Source organism: Varanus komodoensis, unplaced genomic scaffold (genome assembly GCF_004798865.1).
Source record: "Varanus komodoensis strain SLA01 unplaced genomic scaffold, ASM479886v1 scaffold15, whole genome shotgun sequence".
NCBI lineage: Eukaryota > Metazoa > Chordata > Lepidosauria > Squamata > Varanidae > Varanus > Varanus komodoensis.
The window spans coordinates 3,225,078-3,240,029 of record NW_025335440.1 but is presented as its reverse complement, the minus strand read 5'-3'; positions in this window follow the sequence as shown (position 1 = coordinate 3,240,029).

Sequence of the window (14,952 nt, the reverse complement as noted above, 5' to 3'; positions counted from 1 at the left end):
GAGGCCCATTTTGTGGCTGCCCCAGCCTGCCTGGACCCTCCGGTGCTCCACCAGCGGCCCATTTTAGCGCAGCCGGCTGCCTCTGTCCACACGCGCTCTCCCACGCTCCTCCCCTCCCCGTTGCATGCACAGCGCCTGAAGGCCCAATGGCAGTGCAAAACCGGTCATGTGGAAGGCTGCGCAGGCAAACAATTCCGGTCCATTAGGCATTGCGCTGAAATGGGGACAATGCGAGTGCAAGTGGGAATGGTCGAGGGGAGGCAACGATAGGGAGGGCTGAGCATGAGCAAATGGCGCTTCATGGGGGACGAAGAGCCAGAGCAACGCAGCGTGGAGCACGTCTCCTTTGCGGTGGAGCCCTTGCACGCCTTGCAGTGCAGTGCTCAAAAGGCCCCGGGAAAGCGGAAGGACTGAGCATCGGGGCAGCATCCTGGAGGGTGCTGGGCCACTCCCCTCCTCGTCATTCCCGCTCCCCTTCTAGCTCAGGGGAAATGACAGACGGACGTCCTGTCTGAAGATCCAAGAGTGCCTGGAGCAAGCCCGGCTCTCCTAATGCTCTCTGTGATTCTCTGCCACCCTCTGAAAACTTGGCCCCGAGAAGCCTCAGAGGAGCTCTGGCTGCGTGCACCAGGGCCTAAAGGCACAGGGCCTTTTCCAACTTGGCACCCTTCAGGTGAATACATTGGACCATGTTCCTGGTCGCCCTCACCCGTCATGGTTGGCTGTGGGAAGGCCTAAGTCTCTCCTTCTTGCTCCTCCCCAGCATGTGGCTTTCAGAGAGACGTTGCAACCACACAAGCGGTTGCGCAGGGATATCCACCAGTCAACCTGCGCTTGAGCGGTGCTTTGGCGCAATCATTCCTCATGTTCGATGCATTTTAACATTGCATTTGTTCTGCAAGGGGGCTTTTGTGAATATAGTGAATAAAATAGAATACATTTGTGTAGGTCCTGATCTTAATGCTGGTCACATTCAGAGGCTGCCTCAGAAGTCCAGTGTTAGGATACCCTGAGGTTTTAGTGACCCTGATTTCTAATATTAGGCCTTTCTAGCTTTGCAGTGTAGCCCATATAAATGTGTGTGAATACAATTTGTTCTGCAAGGTTCTCTTCCCCTAACACAGGTCAGACCTTGAAGCAATCCCATTGTTATGGCTAATACGTCCTTTCCCCATTCAAACATCTTTTTTCAGGCCTGGCATCTTTCTTCTAATCTGGACGTCTCCAGTGTCTCTCTTTCCCCTCAGAGGCTTTTGCAAAGCGGCGTGTCATTACTACCTGCTCCCATTTGTTTTCCTTTCATTTACTTTTAGTGCCTTCCTGTCAAGTTGTGTTTGACTGAAAATAAAAACCCGGGTTAATGTTATCTTGCATCTCAATGTCACCACTCAAGGATTTTTTTTTACTACATCAATTAAGTCTCCAAGTTCAGTCTTGCTTTCCATTTTGTCATCTCCTTCTTTCCCCCCCTAAAGCAAGAGACATAACTCAGAGCTTTTAAGTCCTAGTATTAATCTTTTCTTTTCCTTTCACTCTGTGCAAGACAAGGATTTTCATTATTTTTGTGGGGGGTGGCAAGGGGCAAGAAGAGAGGCTGCAAAAGAGAACTGTTAAATGTGGTCTATACAATGGAGACTCTGGATAGAAATTAATTTAAAGAATTACGCACACCTGCCTGCACATCCCAGGACTCCTCAGCACATGGGCTGGGTAAGAAATTTGCCCAAGAAATTTACTCTAGTTAGGGTAAATTTAGCAAACTCAGCTTTGCTGAAGTTCCCCAAATTCCATATTGAAGCTTGTTTCAACCTGAGTCCCTTTCTTATTACATGCTTTGTTCCTTGTACATGAAAATTTGTGCATATTGTCCAAGTATTTGCATCAATTGTGCATATCTGCTCCCAATGAGTAAAGCACATTTGTGCACATTTTTCAAAAGTACATATTTTATATTACATTCATTCCTGTTCTATGGCTTAGAGTACAAGCTCAGAAATGCAGAGTGAGGCCAAGCTTTGGTTTGGTTTGGTTTGGTTTGGTTTGGAAAGTGTGAATTGGTAAATCTGGATCAAAACCGAACTGAAATGCATTTCTCGGACCTCCGTAGCTCACATAGATCTTGGAAGGCCTTCAGTGTCCTGTGATAATGTGCATGTGCAAATCCTTGTGCATGTGGCAGATTCTCAGGTCAACTGAGCACATAATCTAGTACAGAGGGATCAAGCATATACACCTGCAAATTTAGCATGGTGTCTGAATGGCAAACTGGGGAAAAGGCTACAACATTGCATTTGAGGTGAGCTGGAGGTGTTCTACCTGTGATGGTCCAGTCAAACATGGAAGCCATTCCTTCCGGCTACAGCTTTCAGGTGGTGGATGTCCACAGGTGATTTTCCCCAAAGTTTCAAGATGCCTGCTCCTTTTCTACAGTTTTCTAATGAGGAAAGAGGGAAGCTGCAGTGGATCAGTGGTTGAGAACCCATGTTCCTCCAGATGTTGCTGGGCTCTAGTTCTCATCAACCCCAGCTAACAGGCAGATGGTGGACTTCATAACCCCACAAAATCAGGAAAGCGTAAGTTCCTCATCTCTGTTTCCTTGTTTCCCTGCCTCGTCTTGCCCTACATTCTGCTCTGAATTCTATTTTAAGTAAAGGAATGTCTAAAATTAGTGCCAGAATTGAGCATGCACAATTTGCAAATGATTTGAGCTCCTCAGTTCATTTGAATTATCCTTCCCTCAACATAACCTGTGCATTGATTAAGCACACTGAGAAAGAAAACGTGAAGTGTTTGTATCCAGATGCTCTTTTGGGTGGTGTGTTTTACTGATGGGCATTTGCCCTCTAATAAAACACCACACAAAAAGCCTTTTGATAGGGATGGGTGACATGGAGACACTCAACCCGCCTGTCCCCAGAAGACTTTTGGTACTTGGCTGACGTCAGAGTCAAAAATGGGCTGCAGTGTTTTGCTTTGTATTTGTGTCAGGCTTTGGTGGCTTCTGAATTGGGCTGTGATTTGCATATCTATTGACTTATTTTTAAGCCAGAACAATTTGTGTAACATTCAGTCACAAATTGTGGCCAGAGTTTACACGAATTGTGCAAATTGTGGCAGAACTTTACACAGATCTTCCTAGCTCTAAAAAACAAACACACAAATTCAGCCACTTTGAAGGAGGAAGACCAACCACTGGCCTGGGTGACTTCGGAATGAATTGGGGCCAGCTAAGGTGCCCGTATCCGGGGGCTGAATCCACCCCCTCACACTGGTTTCTGCATGCATTTCTAGACAGCGGTATAAGCAGACACAGGCTAGGCTTCCTCGCTTGCTCTCTTCCAGAAGTGTACCTCAGTGCGCATGTTCATTGCGTACCATAAAACATGGCACACTTTCTTGGTACCTCCTAGGTTGCCTTAACCTCCTAACTTTCATTTTGATACGGAAGACTTTGAAAGTATGTTTGCAGATGGGGAGACTGGCCAGCTGCCCAGCGAACTGCTGCCCTCCAGCCCCATCTCTGGCTTGCTCCAAAAGAGTGCCTTTTCATGGTGGAGCTCAAGCTCAGCTCTGCCTTGTCCTTGGGTTCTTGGCACAGCACGGTTCCTTTGGCCTCACCAGTGCAGCTTCTGTGAAAGGAGGGTTTCTTGGGCACTCATGGTCAGCATGGCAGGCCTTTTCCGAAAGGCCGAGGTCTTCCCCATCATGCAGCTGCTTTATCAGAATGCCCATGGCATCCTGGAAGATCTGTAATTGCTCACCAACCCAAAACGCCGGGGAACTCTGGTACAGGGAGAAATTTGGATGGGGAGAGCTCTGGCTGCATCCACAGGCCTCATGCAATTATCAACATTCTGCACACAAAACCAACATTCAATTAATGAGTTGCATTTCTTTTCCCACAAAGAGTTCAGAGTGAGAGGCGCTGTGGTACACCAATGGTTAAGAAAGAATGCAGGGCCAGGAATCAGGCAATCCAAATTATGTAAGTTCTGGTTATGTTGCTATGTAAACTGCTGAGTTTCTTGGAAGGAAGAAAGGCAGGATATAAATGAAATGAAATGAAATAAACAAGCAAAAGAGGCTTATACGATCCTTCTTCTTTCCATGCCATCCTTTAGTTCACACAACAGCCCTGTGAAGGAGTATAGGCTGAGAGTCAGTGCCTGGCTGACAGTCATCCAGTGGGCTTACTGCCTGAGTGGGAACTAGAACCTGGCTCTCCCGTGTCCCAGTCCAACCACCTCACCACCATGCCAAGCTGGTTCCCAGAATGGCAGAAGTCCCTTGCTCTGCGCTCTCCAGAGAGGGATTGTTATTCAGATGGCTATTTTTGCTGAGGCGGTAAAATGTGAATGGAGGCCCGGAGCCTCCAAAAGAAGCAACCAGACATGCTCTTAGAGGAAGTCAAAGGGGGCTGATCAAGCCAGCCCTCCGTGACCCTGAGCTCATTGATGCAAAGTTGCCTCCTCGTGGTCGAGTTCCACTGCCGCTCGGAAGTGCACGGTTCCAATTACGCCGTGTCGGGAAAGTGTGAGAGGCAGGCGCCTTTCATCTCTAGCCCACAGCCAGGCGCCTGCCACTCTTTCTGTTCCTAGCCATCATCATAAGGTGTGCGCCACTTTGTTCTTGCTCTTGCAGAGACTTCCGGATGTGGGGACGCAGCGACACCGAGTGGGAGCCGCTGCCTTGAACCCACGCCAGTGAAGGAGGGACAATGGAGGGGGCGGAGAGCTGTGCCTCCGTGCTTGACCCACGCGGAGACATTTGACCCCATCAAGAGGGAGAGGGCACGTGGGTGGAAAGGAACTCTTGGGTCCCTCGCAAATGTGGTTGGGCTGCAACTGAAAAGCAGCTGTAGAAAACTCCCTTAATGAAACTGTTCACTCTTCTAGCCCATAAATCCATGAGAAGCACTTTTTTACATGATTTAATCTGTTACCTCCATATGGGGTAAGGAGTGTAAGATTCATGGAGAGTTGACTTCTCTCCTCATCTCTCTTCCTTCCTTCCCTCCCTCCCTCCCTCCCTCCCTCCTTCCTTCCTTCCTTCCTCCCTCCCTTCCGCCCTGTTTTATTTGATATTGGAAATGACAAAAACTGGAGGAGTTACCCAAGGGCATCTCAGAGCATCCCATGGACAGGACAGGTGAACTGAGCAGCTCTAAGTGGCTGAAAACATTTCCTCCAAATTCTCCTCAAAAATGATCCCTGGTGGATTTTAATAGTTTGAAGCTGATCTCCAGATATTCTTGGACTCTCTGGCTGTCTGCCAAATATTAATTTCCTTACATTTGCTCTCTGTATAATATTCACTTTTATGATTTCATAAGTGATGGGGATCAATTGATGGTGCTTAGTGCTGCTATTTAGAGGCAATATTTCATAAATGACCACACAGTACCCCTTCCACATTTGTAATGCTATGTATCGGATGCCCCTTCAAACATTCAAGAGATTCCAATAAATCTAAAGCTTTCAAATTTCAAATTTTAGCAATCAGGATTAGAGTGGCAAAAATTAGAAGAATGGACACATTTTAGACCAATCAGGGTCACTGGCTGATTCTCCAAATGCTAGTGGTATGGAAGAGAAGAAAGAGGATGGCTTTCTTTCCACTTTCTCCACATTATTACGTAAACCTTTGTCTTCCCGGCCCCTCCTCTTCTAAGCTAAAAAACCCCAAGAGCTTTTCTTGCTCCAGCCCCCTAACCCTTTTGATTGACCCTTTCTGAACGTTTCCTTCATTCTTTGCCAATGCTGTGACTTGGTGACTTGGTAAAAAGAGCAGCATGGGCCAAGAAGCAGTGGGTGTTTGGGCTGAATTTCTCGGGCTGTGGACTACTAGTCAGACATCGCCTGCAAACAGCCTTCCTTGAGCTGGAAGAATGGATTTCTCTGACTGTCCAGTAAGCACAGAGCAGAACTTCCATATCTAAAATACTTGGGCAGGAAATTTATTTTGAAACAAATGAAACAGTTAACTGAACTGGTCCCAGTTCGGTTGGGGGCCAGTTTCCAGTTTCCAGTCTTCCCAAAGCAAATGCGCTTTTGCAGTGACTGAATGGGAGCATCACGAGAAGGTTTTCCAGTATTCACAGTTGTGGATATGGCATTAAAATCCATTTGCACAATTTGGGGGTGAGGAGGCTGGAATTTCTCAGGTGGCAGCAGAATGTTTGCAGTTTCTTGGCATCCATCATCTTACTTATGCAGAATGCCTAAGATGTTGAGTCGTCCCAGAGCATTACGGAGCCCTCCTAGGAAATGTGCTTAGAATCGGTGTGGTGCGGTTAAGGACGCGGCACTGGGACTCAGTTCAAGTCCATGCTCAGCCACCGAAGCACCCAGGTGGCTTGGGCCAGTCGCAGATACTCAGCCCAACCTACCTCACAGGGCTGTTGTTCTGGGGATAAGATTGAGAGCCAAGAAGTTGCTTTGAGTTCTTTACAAAAGGAAAAGGTGAGATATAAATAAAATAAATGGCAGCTGCCACTGGAGGATCATCCTGTTCTTCTCGAAGGATCCTAAAATGATGCAACATCTGGAGCTTTCTGGGTAAATAAAAGTGGCCACCAGGAAAGAGCCAGCAAGAGATGCTGTGCTGCATCCACCACTTGGGTGCATCATTAATACAAGTATGGTTCTAATAAAGGATGTCATTTAAGAACTAAATGTGATTTTTAAAAAAACAACATTTAATTGGGTAGGGAAACCATACCAAACCAATCCTTGCACATCCCTGTAAAACATCGCTATCTGAAGGCCAGAGAGAGAAGCTGGTTCAGTCCATATGTCCACAGGTCCCTCATTTTTCATTCCTTTGCTTTTTCAGTTAGGCTTTGCAAATCCACACAGGAATAAAAAACCTTGCCTTCCTCTCTGGCTTGGCCACAACATCCTCCTTCCTCACTTTTTCTTTCTACTTCTGAGGGGAAACAGTGCCAGAAGCCAAACAAGTCTTCTCACCATCCTCCACACTGCAAAAGCTGAAATTCAGCTGGGACGAAGAAAGGAAGGTTTAGCTGTGCACACTGGCTGAGAAGGTTGAACTAAGCTCCAGAACATTCTGTTTGGACCTGCCTAAAGAAGTGTGTATATATTTCATTGATAAACTTGCAAGTCGAAAGCATGCCCTGAAAGAAATGTGGCCATAGCTGTCCCAGGGCTTTCTGAGGAAATGAAACAGTTGGGTGCATAGAATCATGTGTCCCTTCCTTCACTTCTAGGAGATGTTCCTGTCACCTTTTGCAATGGCGCACATTTTACAAAATGAAACACGCACTTTTCAAGAACACTTTTCAAGAACTGCTTTAGTTCGTAAGTATATCTAGGATCATAGACTCTGCCCTCTTTGGCTCCTTTTAAAGTTAAAAATGTATGAGCCCACAGATGCTCCACTTGGAGCAAGCCTGTAATCTCTTTTGCCCGAGTTGCTTCGCTGCATCAAGGAGCCGCTAAAGCAGAACGGCAAAGCAGAGGGGAAAGCAGCTGTCTTCATCTGCAGCACTGCTCAGAGTGGGTAATTACATAACACCCTTGCCTGAGGTTTATGCTCGACTGCAATCAATATAACCTTTTAAAATTAATCTAGTTTCTCTTCCCCTTCTCTTCCCCTTCTCTCTCCTTCTCCCTTCCTCTTCTACACCCAGGCATGCTCATAACCTTTGAAACCCTACAGAGAAAACGTTACTTGATTTTGAAATGCATTGGAATCTGCATCCTGCTCCATCACCAAAGCTCAGGACGGCCCACACTGATCCAGCCCCAGACTCTGTGCCAAACTTGTGGTTACTCGAAGCACCTGCGTGGCAGCCTTTTGACTGCAAAAGAAAAGCTGGCATAAGCAGGAACCCTCGGTGACCTTAACTAAAGCTGAGGTAGCTTCCTGCTAGAAGACTTTGCTCAGGAATTTCTCCCACTCATCCAGTGGGGCAGCCTCCCCACTTTCCAGCCGCTTTGCTTGGGGCCATTCTGGGATGGCTTTGCTAGCAGTGCTGGTGGGGACAGAGCACTGACCCTTCCTCCTGTGGTGAAGGAAGGTGGGGGTCCCACAAGCCATGCACTGTACCTTGCTGGCATGAAACATGTTCCTGCAGGGGAGCGTGCGCACAAGAGGTGCTACTGGTTGGCCAGAAGAGCTCCTGCACTTTCTGGCTAAACCGCCCGGCGTTCCTTGTGGGGTGACAGAAAGGCCCCATCCGCCATGTCTTGTGCCACTGCAGTAAAAGTGCAACCTTCCTCCCCTAGGAAAACAAATCACCTTGGCTCACTCTCCTCAAATCAGGAAGATCCTACCCTAATCCAGCCTCTTCCCCCATGAAAGTGTTGGTGAGTGAAGGCATTTAAAACAGCTCTCCATGTTATTTATTTATTAGATTTATAGCCTGTCTTATTTCTTACAAAGAACGCAACACAGCTTACATCATTCTCCCCAATGCTTGCAACCTTATCCTTACAACAACAACCCTGTGAGGTGGGTTGGACTGAGAGTCTGTGAGTTGTCCAAAGTCACCCAGTAGGTTCCATGACTGAGTGTGGACTAGAACCCAGATCTCCTGAGTCCCAGTCCCATACTCTTCACCCCTTCAGCACACTGTCTCTAAGTATCGCACAGGCAGGTATGGTGCATGTACACCTGTGAGTCTGACCTTAAGTGCCAGTGACTTCCTAGCATATCCCTGCTCAGTCTAGTGCCCTCCATACATTGTGAACTACAACTCCCAGCATTCCTGATCATTTGACTCTGCTAGTCCTACAGATCTGGAGAACACCAGGTTGTGGAAGGCTGCTCTTGTGAAGAGGTCCTGCGCTGGCGCTGAGCAGCTTCTGGCTCTTGTCAGCCTTCCTCAGTGGTGTCTTGGGTGCTTAGACCAAACTGGCTGGGAGACCAGAACTTCCCCTCTCTTTCCTACAGCAGACGGCACCTCCTCTCGTCTGCATACTTGCCAGTGTTTCTGGCACTTTTCTGAATTAGGCTGCCTTCTACCACTGCCTTCTGCCTTCTACCAGGATCAACGCCACCCCTGCAGGTCTGATCTTGTTGCCATATTGGAGGCTGACCCTGTTAAAATCCTGAGCAAACAGCAAAATTCCTTTTCGCAGGAGAGATCTCCCCGTGTCTTTTCCTGACTACCTGGAAGCCAAATACTGAGCATTCCTAGCAGGAAAATTTCTCAGCATTAGATCATTTCCATCTATAGATTAGCTCTTCCTGAGCCCACAAAAGAATGGATACTTAATTAGTGTCTTGCTTAAGGAACAAATCTAATGATGACTCACACCAAAAGACACAGAAGGCATTATAAAAACTCAGTCATTGCAGCATAGCTATTTGGGATGCTTAAAGGATAGCAAGCTTCAGCCACAGAGGGTCTTCTGCACAGTTCTCGTGTACCAAGATGGGGACTGCAGCCATGCTATCTGTACTGAAATGTGGACTTCAGAATAAACATTGACAATCGTCAGAGAGGATAATCCTTCATGTTACCCTACAGAAATGTTTAGTGTTAGCAGTATCCCTGTTCCAAAAGGAGTCCGCCATTTTGGTTTTTGTTGTGTGCACCCACACATGCCCACAGAATCAAAAGCGGTCATCAAAATGCGTTGGTCACTTACATTTATGTCATGTTTTGGAAATGCATTGATGAAATGATGCAGAGAGACATAGGTGGATGCTCGAGCGCATTTATTTATTTATTAAACTTGCATTCCATGCTAATAGGACGCTCTAGGAGGATCGCAGCAATAAAATAACAAAATGAAAACACAATGCACCGATACAGTGACAACGATATAACCACAGCACACCATAAAATAACAAAAATAAAGCAACCATATACACAACATCAACAAGCAACAACACATAATGGTATACAGCTAAGAGCTCAGTTTGCCTCGCTCTTATTTTAGTTCCTGCCCTATTTTTCTTGTTGCTTGAGTGGGAAAAGTGTGCATTTCATCTGGCACAGGTACAAATGTCTGTGCACTTTCTGCCCATGAACTCAACTGTGAAGATGCAGGACCGGGTTCTCCTTTGTCTGGAACTTCAGCCTCTCAAAAGGGAGCCACCTCAGAAGCCCCGGGGTAAACTAGGCTTGCTGGACGTTCCAGGAGGCAGACCTGCTGCCTTGGCATGTGAGCAGGAGAGGAACTTTGCACCATATGCTCGAATTCAAATTGCAGGCCTGAAGAATGAGTGCTTCTGCTAATAGTCACAGTTCTGAACAGTTTGGGGCTGGGCTAGCTGTAAGATGCCCTACTCCCATATCCCCCAACCTGATCTCTAAGTTCATTTTCAGTGGTCCTTCTCTGAGCACCTCTGCTGAGGAATACAAGGCGGGTGGTATTGAGAAGCAAGCATTGTCTGTGGTGCCTCCCAGGTGTGGCATGAGCATCTGGAAGAGACTTTCCTGGCACCTCTGAGGTTCTGTTTTTGGCATTAGGCAAGTGCCTTCCTAATTTCCCTGCCACTCCAGTCTTTCCATTTCTGCTGCTTTAACTCTGTGCAGTATTTTACATCTTTGCACAGCTTTATTCTGGGTTTGATTTTTTTTACTCCATATTGCATTTTCACATTTTTATAGTATATTTTATCCTGGTGCTTTGAATTGGTTTAACCGCTGCGCAGTGCCCAGAGAACTTTGGCTGTTGGGTGCTACAGTAGCATTATCGATCTCTCCATCTGTGGAACTGCCGGGGCCTGTTCTGGCTTGGGGCTGGCACAAGCCCTGCATTGCCCCTTCCTCTGCTGGGACTCCCAACTTTCCTCCCACCCTCCATGCATCTCCTCCCCTGCCTCTTCTGGCTGACGGGGGTATCTCTCTGAACTGCTCTTCCATTTGCAACATTCCGCTCTCGTTCCTCTGCAAGAGGCATCCAAAGATGTTTGCCTCTCATACAGCAGGGAATATGTCATTTTAAGACTAGAATCCATTGATGGCCTTAACCTGCATGCATTTGTCTAATCTCCTTTGCAATACCATTCAAAATAACATTAAAATGCAATGTACCAGGAAGCCTGCTGGCAAAAAATGAATATTATGCAAAATTGCACACCAAAACACAGGCATTTGGAGAACCGTGCAGAGGTCTTCATGTAAAATTTTAATTAAAAACTTCTCAAACTTTGGAACAAGATCGTGACAAACTGAACCAAAGGTAGGGGAAAAGAGATGCTGAAAGAAATCAACATTTATAGATCTGTCCATCTCTGTTTCTAGAGTGCTGAGCATTGTGGCTACTCCAGTCCCAGAAAGAAATAGTTGGAAGCAAGCGTGACCCTTTTACCATCTCTCTTTGACTGAGTCTTATTTGCTGGCGGAACAGTCAAACAGATGTGATTGGCCTGGACAGCACCCATGAAGAGCAGCCACCCGTCATGCCTCCATATTGTTCCGTTTCCAAGCTCAGGCTGAGCAGCTCCATCCTCAACAGCAGATGTCATGGCAGGGGGGCTCCCAGGATGCTCTAGGGGAGATGGTGTGAGGGTCCCAGCTGTGCATCAGAGCATGGAAGCAGCTGTGCTTATACCTGAGCAAGGGCGATTACACACTCATACCACCTGTCCATGCCTGGGAGCCCAAAAAAGCTGATCGTATTTCTCTGGTGCAGCTGCCGTAAACTGACAATATAACTCAGTCAAACAGAACATGGGGAATGGAGCTGACGCACCATCTCAGGTCGGCATCTGTCCTGCACCTTGTCTTAGGGTTCCCACCAACCTAGAAGCCACCACTCTGACCTGACGCCTGCACCATGATTGTCAGATGATGGGAACGTGCATCTAGCGACATGCAACCATCTCTTCGCTTCCTGCAGTTTCTTCCTTTAAGGAGGGACCTCCTGCCGTGTTTCCCATATCGTTTTAGGCAAAACCCTGAGATGATGGCCCTGAGGAACAGGGCTCCTCTCCCCAAAGCTTTCCACAGTACTATTTTCTCTCCTGCCTCATTTCAGATGGAACTAAATTCACCGCAAGGCCCAGTGTTGGTGGAACCTTTGAAAATCTGACAGCCACTATGGCTCAAGATTGCATGGCCTGGAAAAGCCCCCTTCATCATCAGATAGCTAAGTGCTGCAGAATAGGGACTGGCCAGCGTCACCCAGCGAGCTCCATGGCCAACTCCTGCATCACACTGGCAAGCGTGCAAATGGGACCCCAGAGACCTTGCATTGCCTGTTCTACTAAAACAGGCAGAGACGCCATACGTGGGGAAAGGAATATCCAGCATTGGATCAAGTTAGGAACATTCTTCTCCAGATGTCCTTCCCATGTGCTCCTCTTCTTCTGGTTGAACTGGGGGAATTTCTAAAATTAGCCCTGCCACTCGAGCACGGGCAGCTTGCCTTGTCTTTCAGGCTGTGCACCACTGATTTTCACAAGCACACTCGCAAAGCACAGCGGAATATTAGTCTTGCCATGAGCACATGTGACCTTCCATGTCTCCTGCTTCTGCTTCTCATTCCTTCATGCTGCACACTCTTAGGTGCTTAAAGTTGCAGCCCCCTGCATGTTTAGACAGGGAAAGGCAGGCAGCTCCCAGAGCGGTCCAGCCAGGTGTGCAGCCTGTCTTCCCATGCAACATGCGCAGGATTGTGGCTTTCCTGGACTCCAGAGAGCTCAGCCTTTCCTGGCTCTACCCAGAGATGTCCGGAGTTGGACTCGGACAAGCAAGACAGGTGCTCATCCACTGAACTGCAGCCACTTCATTAAATGTGAGCACATTTTTAGCAGTGCATTATCAATGCACAGGAATGCATTAATGATTTAGAGGAGAAAAGGCATGAATATTCTGAAGCTGCAGTAAACTTGGTGAGAACAGCACTCTGTAAAATAGATATATATCTGGAAATTTTAACAAGAATGAAGGCATTCCTACTGCATCCATTTCACTTCAACATAGTACAAGGCAAGTAGAGGCTCCACATCCCAGGAGAAGTTCAGGTGATTTTTTTAAAAAAGTGACATTACTTGGAACTAAGGCTGGACTGAACAAGTTTTACCTGTTGGTGAAATTTAGTTTTATTGCACAGTGAACTCTTTACTCAGAAAGTCTTACTCCGTTCAGAATTGATAAGATTGTTTCAGGTTGATGGTTTGCTTTTGCATTTGTGCCAGAATTTCTCTGGCTGGTACTCGTGGGCCCGGAAGTCAGTTGGCGCATGCTCAGAGGCTAATGGCTTTCTTGAACTGCCATTTCTTCTTGGGGCTTTTTAAAAGGTCTGGCTAGGGTTCTATGAGAGTTTTGCTTCCATTTGCAAATAGCTTTAAAGTGCCCCATTTGGAATCTGAATGTGAATTGGAGTGTGGTTTTTTCCCAAGTGTCTGCAAATTCCTGAAGTTGCCTTGAAGTTCACAAAATACATATTTGAAAAATGTATGACCTTCTCAGAACACACAACTTTTTCAAAATGCACTCTTGGTAAATCACTTTAATGTTGAGGACAATTGCACAAGAGTTGGAAATGTGCAGTTTGGGGGATACTTTGCTCACTTTCTCATTCGATAGCTGTGTATTTTGCACAACTTTAGTATTTGGTTGATTTTCCTGTTCATGCACGATGAAGTGATTACAAAAGTGAGAGCAGACAGAGGTAGGAGAAGTAGGGAGCTGATGCTTGGAGAATCTTGGGGTTCTGAAGCATCACTCATTCACCTGTCCCTAGGCCTGGCTATTTTGTTCTCAGCTCCAATACAGTGTCATTCCTTATTGTTTATAGTGGTAGGGCATCACAAGTAGCTGGAATATAATTAGGGAATGCCAGAAATGTTGTATATCTGTTGAGAAATGAGAGCAGAACCTGTCTGTTCCCATGTAAATTAACAAAAACAATGCTGTGTAATGCCAATGGTTCGTGTAGCAGATCATTTGGGAAGGAAGGAAGGAAGGAAGGAAGGAAGGAAGGAAGGAAGGAAGGACCTCTTGATCATAAAACCATAGACCAATTAGAAATTTGGTCGTATTATGTTTTAAGACATCTGTGAGCCTATGTTCCAACAAGAGCTTGGTGTTGGATTTAACAGATTTGTTCAAGTTACATCTTCCTTTGATGGTTTTAACTGGGATTTTTAATCCTGAGTTGCCAGATGCTCTGCTTGTTTTTGTTTTATTTGTAAGCCATCCCAAGATGTCAGTGGTGGACAGGGTAGAAAAGTCTTGAATAAATAAAAGAATAAGAATAAATGGTTCAGTTCTTCAATGTGTGCATGTAAAAGGCCCTCTTGTCACCTTCTTTGCGGCTCCAAGCCCTGAAGCCCCAAAGCACCAGCAGGATGGCACCAGCTAGAGGGAGGCCATGGATGTTGGGGAGGTTGAGGGATGGTCCTCAGAGGCCTGATAATCTGATATTACAGAACGTACAGCTTTCTGTGCCCCCACTATCGAATTCCAAAGATATGTGCAATAAATAAATACCCATGAAGACTAGAACTTTAAGTAAACATAAATAAATAAATGCAACTGGGGAGTGGGATGCAGCCTTCCCAGCAAGCGGCAACAGAATCGGGTCTTTGGCACGGCTGGGCACAGCTCCCGCTGGAGGCGAACGGTGCTGTTCATTGTGCCAGTGCCACAGGGTGAGGAGCTGACTGACGAGCAGTGGGGCCTATGCAATCAGCTGCTGAGCTGGGAGCTCTGGGAGGCACCATCTGAGCATGTCCTGGGCTGCTTGTTGGGCCTCCGTGGTGGTGGCTTTGTGCTCCTGCCCCATTTCTGAGCTCGTCTTTCCCTTGACTCCTGGCTCAGCCTTTGCCTCTAGTCTGGCCAGGTCCATGCTGCTGGTTTCCTCTAGCCTTGCTTTGGCTTGCTGGTCTCCAAGCTCAGCCTGCCTTTGGTCTCTGGCCATGTGCTACCTTGCTGGTGTCTGACCTCAGCACGTCTCTGAACTTTGCCTTTTCCTCTGGCCAGGCGTTGTCTTGCTGACATCGAACCTCAGTATGTACTGGACTTTG